Raw genomic sequence first — 7,500 nt, forward strand, 5'->3', positions numbered from 1 at the left:
ATGAAGATATTGGGGGTTATAGATACTAGATGGTTAAACATAGATACTGGGGGAGGGAGGAGTAGATATAGATACCAGGGGGTTAGATGTAGATACTGGGGGCTACATATACTGGGAGTTGGATATAAATACTGAGGGGTTAGATATAGATACTTAGGATCATATATAGATACTGTGGAGGTAGATATTGCTACTGGGGAGTTAGACGTAGATAACAGGGGTTAGCTGTAGGTATTGGGGAGTTAGATCTAGATGTTGGAGATTATATATAGATACTGGGGAATTAGATATAGATATTGGGAGCTAGCTATGAACACTGTGGAGCTATGCATAGATATTGGGGATTAGCTATGGATACTGGGGAGTTAGATATATATAACAGGGGTTAGATGTAGATACTGGGGAGTTAGATCTAGATACTGGAGATTATATATAGATATATTAAGGGCTAGCTATGAATAATGTGGAGTTAGATATAGATATTGGGGGTTAGCTATGGATACTGGGGAGTTAGATATATATACTGGGGTTTAGGTATAGATATTGGGGTTTTATATATATACATATATATATATATACTGTATATATGTATATAAATACTATATATATATATATATATATATCTATATATATATATATATATATCTATATATGTATATATATATATATATATATATATATACATGTATATATATTGTTACGCATTTATAACTCATGCGTATTAATGAAGACGAAAGATAATTTACCGTACGTCTGACAAATGTAAGTTTGGGTAAACACCTTTCAAATCACTAATTTATAAAATTAACGTCCTGGATCGTTTACAAACGCATTTTTGAGCATATGACGTAATTTCTTGTTTAAAAAAGGAGTATTAATGATATTGGGTTCTCATAGACGTAAATCAAAAGCTTACATAACAGATGTATCGTGTTGGAATCTTCTAGGAGTTATTCGAGAACTGCTGCCGGACTTCGTCTAAGAATATTAAGATGTTTATTTTATACATAGCCGTTCACTATGATTGCATGATTCTAACATCTTGTTTTCTTATTTTTGGATGTTGTTTGTATATCAAAAAATTGCTTTTCGATTTTAACCGGTCTGTACTATTTTACGTTAATTAACAACGGCTCTCGAATAACCCTACTTCATAATATTGCGCGACATTCATCTCTCTGTAACTACTTCAGTTTCTAAATTGCTTGCCGCTATTAGGCGTAATAAACTTATCAAATCAAATCAATACTTCATAATATTGTTAACTTTTGTGTAATTTTGCCATATAATTTTTACATACAAAAGTGATGTAATTAAATAAAATGATAAAAACCTCGGGTGAAACAGAGCTTTCCTCAAGTCACGGAAACTGAAGTCAGACTTGATTTAGCTTTTGAACGATACGGTCTACTCTAGATGTCTAAATTGATAGCTTTAGATTTTGGTCGTCCTAAGTCCTGAACAATTCTCACTCTTTATAGATAGCCAGCTTGCTATCATAACCATGTACTTATATACGTAGATAGAGTAAAGGCAGCAATGACTGCAACAGCTCTGTAGGGAAGAAGCCCTGCTGGGCGAAACGTAAAATATATTGGACTCCCATACTCTGCGTTTGGCCTCTTCCCTACAGATACGTAGATAGCCTTTTTGCTATTGTAAACGAGCACAGTCCGGAATACTGTTCAACAATCTGCTTAATACGGTTTTCTGTGGTAATCATTTAACTAACCAGACTCTGGTCAAACCCTGAAGCTTGAACAGCTCCAATTAATGACTTTTGTAATACTATATTTCTTTTCTTTTCTTATAGAAGTTGTTCAGCGGTCAGAAGCCTAAGGCCTGAACACTTCACTTTTGTACATGGTTCCATTTTCCCATTGTCTTCATTAAATCTGTCAAATTTTCGTCATATGTCTAATGGAAATTTCTTTCCTATTCCTTGTGCACGAAAGTAAAAACTACTTCGTGTGAGAAGGCGGTCGTGTACAGAAAACTATCCGGGGCATCGTAAAGTAAACCAGGATATCAGTGAGGACCGGGGAAAGAGAGCTTTTACCACACGACTGTAACTATATATGTATATATATATATACATATATATATATATATATATATATATATATATATAAACATATACTTATAAATACATACATATATATATATATATACACACATATATATATATATACATATATATATATATGTTTATATATATATATATATATATATATATATATATATATATATATATACACTGGGGAGTTGGATAGGAACATGGAAATGTAGAGGCCTACAGTAAAGTGCAAAACGATACACGTCTGCTGTGACAAACAAAGACGAACTACAACGTCATACACGATAGATACATAGGTCCGTAGATAGATAGGGACAGATAAACAAAGACAGATATACACACAGACAAATATACAGGCAAATATAGACAAACAGGCAGACAGAGACAGATAGAAAAAGATAGGGGCAAGCAGGCAGACAGAGACAAAAAGACGGGCAGAAACCGAGACAGACAGAAACAGATAGACGGAAAGAAGTAGAGAGATAGAGACAGACATACACGCCAAGACAGACACACACACCGAGACAGACATACACACCGAGGCAGGCAGACAGACATACACACTGAGACAGGCAGACAAGCATACACACCGAGACAAATATGTACACCGACACAGACAGAAAGACAGACAGACAAGGGATGGAGAGGGGAGGGAGAGAAGGAAGAGGAGGAGGGAGGCAGTGAAGGAAAGGAGTGAGGGAAGTGAAAAACGGGGATAAGAGAGGTAGAGAAGGAAATCAAAGTCAATAAAAACATAAAACATTTGATAAATAAACAGTTCTGAAAAAATATCGGCCCTTTAGTTTAAGAAACAAAAGAAAATATTAATTTACTGTAGATAACGATAAACTAATAAAATGGTGCCCTTTGACAAAGGAACCGAACTGGGGGGAGGGGGGAGGGAAGAAGAGGCGGCGTGAGAGATGACGTCATCCATCGGCGTCAGCAAGTGCAGGTTAAACAGCCTCCCAGTCACCTTCGTCATTACTCATAGAGGGAATGGGGGAGGAGAGGGGGAGAGGATGTTGGTCAGCCAAGAGGGGAGTCGGGTCAGTGAGGGATGAGGACCGCGGGAGAAGAAAAGGAAACAGATGAGAAGACCAGGAGTGGAGAGGGCACGAGGGGGAGGAGGAGGAGGAGGAAGAGAGGTTAGGAAAGGAAGAGAACAAGGCGCAGGAGGAGGAGAGGGTAGGGGGAGAGGGCAGAGGGAGAAGAGAGGAAGAGGAGTAGGAGGTGCTAGGAAAGGAATAGGAGAAGGAGGAGAAGGAAAGGGTAGGGGAGGGAGTAGGGGGTGAGAGTAGGAGGAGAGAGTAGAAGAGAAGAAAAGGGGGACGAGGAGGAGGAGGAGAGGGTAGAAGGAGAGGGTAGAAGGAAGGGGGAGAAAGAGGAGGAGGGGATAGGAATGGAAGAGGAAGAAGTGGAGGAGAAGAAGAGGGTACAGGAAGAGGGTACGGGAGAAGGCACGAAGAGAGGAGAGTACAGGGGGTAGGGGAGAGGGTTAGAGGAGAGAGGAGGAGGACAGGGTAGGAGAGAGGGTTGGAGGAGACAGGAGGAAGAGAGGAGAGGAGAGGGTAGGAGGGAAGAGGAGGAGGAGAGGGGGAAAGGGTAGGAAGAGAGTGTAGGAAGAGAGGGCAGGGGGAGAAGGAGGAGGAGGAAGAACAGCTAAGAAAGGGAGAGGAGGAGGTAGAGAGGGTAGAAGGAGAGGATAGAGTGAGAGGGTAGGAGAGAGGGTAGGAAGAGGGGACAGGAGGAGGGGGGAGGGGGTAGGAAAAGAGGGTAGGAGGAGAGGGTAGGAGGAGATGGGTAAGAGGAGAGCGTAGGAGGAGAGAGGAGGAAGAGAGGCGAGGAGGAGAGAGGAGAAGGAGAGAGGAGGAGGAGAGTGTAGAAAGAGAAAGTAGGAGGAAGAGGAGGAGGAGGAGGAAGCTCGAGTGTTGAGACAATGGTCAAAAAATGGACCAAAAGGGGAAAGAATGAGAGAACTTTGGTGTTCAGGAGAGGCAGAGAACATTGAGGGACGGGAATGGGGAACTAGACGGAGAAGAAAGAAAATGAAACGCTGGTGAGGAGGAGGAGGAGGAGGAAGAGGAAGAGTGGGAGGAGGAGAAGGAGGAAGAGGAAGAGGGGAGGAGGAGAAGAAAAAGGGGAGGAGAAGGAGGAGGAGGAGGAAGAGGGGAGGAGGAGGAGGATGAAGAGGGAGGGGGAGGAGTAGGAGGAGGGGAGGAGGAGGAGTACGAAGAGGGGAGGAGGAGGAAGGGAAGAGAGGGATGGGGAGGAGTAGGAGTAGGAGGAGGAGGAGGAGGAAGAGGGAGGAGGTGGAGGAAGAGGGGAGAAGGAGGAAGAGGGGAGGAGGAGGAGAAAGGAAAAAGGAGGAGGAGGAGGAGGAGGGGGAGGAGGAGAAAGGAAAAGGGAGGAGGAGGAGGAGGAGAAAGGAAAAGGGAGGAGGAGGAGGAGGAGGAGGAGGAGGAGATGGAAGGGGTGGGAGGACGGTGGGGAGAGGAGGAGGAAGAAGGGGAGAGGAGGAGGAGGAAGGGGAGATGAAGAGGAGGAGGAGGAAAGTGGAACTGAAAGAAGCCAAGTTGAAAAGAGGGGAGAGGGTGAGGGAAATACAGAAGAGAGGGAGACTAAGAGTACGTTTGTAGAGAAATGGTGAGAAAGGAAGAGGGAAAGTCGAGGGGGAGTGAAAGAGGGGAAAGAGAGACAAGTGGGGATGAGAGAGGAGGGGGGAGAAGGGGGAAAAAGAGGAGACAAAAGGTGAGAAACAGGTGGTGAGGTAGTGGAGAATAGGTAAAGAAGGGAGGAAGGGAAATGGAAAGACGGGAAGGGAAGGGAAGGGAAGGGAAGGGAAGGGAAGGGAAGGGAAGGGAAGGGAAGGGAAGGGAAGGGAAGGGAAGGGAAGGGAAGGGAAGAGACAGTGAGAGAAGGGGTCATTTTAAACTTACCATCCCACTGCTGGGAAGTGGGAAATCTCTGGTAGGGGCGATGTTTGGGTCACCTCCCCGCCGGCCAGGGCTGTCGGGAACCAACGCAAGAAGCACGCAGCGGGTCCCGGGAATCAAACTCACGACTACCTGATTATAAGTTCGACACAGTATCCGCTGGGCTACCGCGTGGCCAAAAAGGGATCAAGGCTAGACGACTTTATTCACTTCATGCATAGCCAAAGATATTGTGTTTAGTCCTTTGGCATTCATGAATACAGATAGAGAAGAGTATGGGGCCAATCTCGCAATCCTACAGGAATTCATCGTTCTATCACGTTGCCTGCAGGTCCAGAAATTCCAATAAACGGTGTATATGCGACGCACTGCATCGGGACTCAAATGGCATGACCGCCAAATGCTCTAGAGGTTCTCAATGAAATGTGTTTTCCGTAAAAAAAAAAATCCAAACTTGTTGTTAGGTTAGCTTAGGTCAGCTTAGGTTAGATTAGGTTAGATTAGGTTAGCTTTCGAGTTCTTTGTGTATAAGTTGGCAGTGCCTCAGTTGGCAACGCATGATTATGAATTCTTATATCCTCTTCAAAAAAGGAAGAAAATTATAAACAAATAAAATCTGATTATTGGCAACATTAATATTACCAATATTAATACCAGTATCATTATCATTATTAATGCTACTATTGTTACTATTACTACTCTTGTTACTATTGCTACTACTACTACTGTACTACTACTACTACTACTACTACTACTACTACTACTACTACTACTACTACTACTACTACTACTACTACTACTACTACTTTTTTATTATTATTATAAAACGACCTCCATTATTATTATTATTATTATTATTATTATTATTATTATTATTATTATTATTATTATTATTATTATTATTATTATTATTATTATTATTATTATTATTATTATTTTATCATCATTATCATTATTATTACTAAGTTTGTGATCTGGGCTACGCAAGGCACCTTGCACTTCGTCACTTGGCAGGGGAGCCATTATACGCCTCCAGGGCCCAGCCGCAGCCCCAGCCCCTCCCCTCCCATCCCCTCCATTCCCGCGCCCTGCCGAGGCCGACACCAAACAGGTACTCGGGAGGGGGATGGAGTCGGAAGATCAGTGGAGTCCATTACAAGGAACCACCGCGTCCGAACTCCCACATCAAGATTTGGACGTGCACCCTACGCGCGTAGGACGTTCACAGCTTCCCCCCATCTTCAGGGAAACTACTTCGGAGACACCTAACCTCCACCTCTGCAATAGCGTGGCGCACTGTCAAGCTTCCGTTGTGGCTGGCGCCTCATGATTTTATCCAACTATCGAGAAATGGTCGAGAAACCGAGATCACGGTCTCGTATTTCTTTATTACATCTCTCCAGAAACTCATAGTAAATGAATTATTCAATTCATAATGGAATGTAATCCTGGATCAACATATTCTAATAATATTTTATTGAACCTGACCTAACCTAACCTAGCCTGTCCTGACCTAACCTGACCTAGCCTGTCCTGACCTAACCTGACCTAACCTGACCGAGCCCATTGTTATTATTGCTTCGCTTCAAACCGGGATTCCCACTCGGGTATTGCGATTTGTTTATTCCATTCTGCATGAAATATTACCTATGACTGACATATCGCATTTAAATTCAATCAAACTCAACCAAACCACCTAACATATCTTAGTTTAAACTAACATATCATAGCTCAACCTAACCTATCCTAGCTTATCCTAACCTATCCCAACTCATCATAGGCTATCCTGGCCTAGCCTAACTTGGCCTAGCCTAGTCTAACCTAGCCTAATTTAGCCTAACCTAGCCTAGCCTTATCAAACCCCACCTAGCCTAGCCTTACCAAACCCTACCTAGCCTAGCCTAACCTATCCTAGCTTAACCTAACCTAACCTAACCTAGCCAAGCCAAGTCTAATCTAGTATGATCTAACTGCACCATCTCCTTGCCTAAGAGTCGCCATCACTACTAAAGTTGGTAAATTGGCGCCCAGGACCGGAACTGGGCTCTCTCTCCTTCGCCGGAACCATAAAAGTCCTGCATGGGGACCCGAGTCTGTCAACAACTCATCGACAGAGACCCAAAACCGAAACCGAGACCGGGACCACCACCATCACCACTACCACCACTACTATCACTATCACCACTACCACCCCTATCACTACTATCACCACCAACACTATCACCACCACTATTATCACCACTACCACCACCACTATCACCACCACTACCACCACCAGTACCACCAATATTACCGTCATTACTACTACCACCACGGCACACTGAAACCTTTCAGCGCTATGCTGAGCACTCCTTTGAGGTGTGAGTTTCAGCAGAGTCCGTGCCCAGGTGAAAGTTGCAGAGGGGAGGAAGGGAATAAAGGAGGAAGGGAGGACGGTGAGGAAGGGAGGACGGGGAGGAAGGGAGGAAGGGGTGGAGGAAGAAAAAT

Source organism: Oratosquilla oratoria, chromosome 5 (genome assembly GCF_046742065.1).
Source record: "Oratosquilla oratoria isolate Oo_2021 chromosome 5, ASM4674206v1, whole genome shotgun sequence".
Classification (NCBI taxonomy): domain Eukaryota; kingdom Metazoa; phylum Arthropoda; class Malacostraca; order Stomatopoda; family Squillidae; genus Oratosquilla; species Oratosquilla oratoria.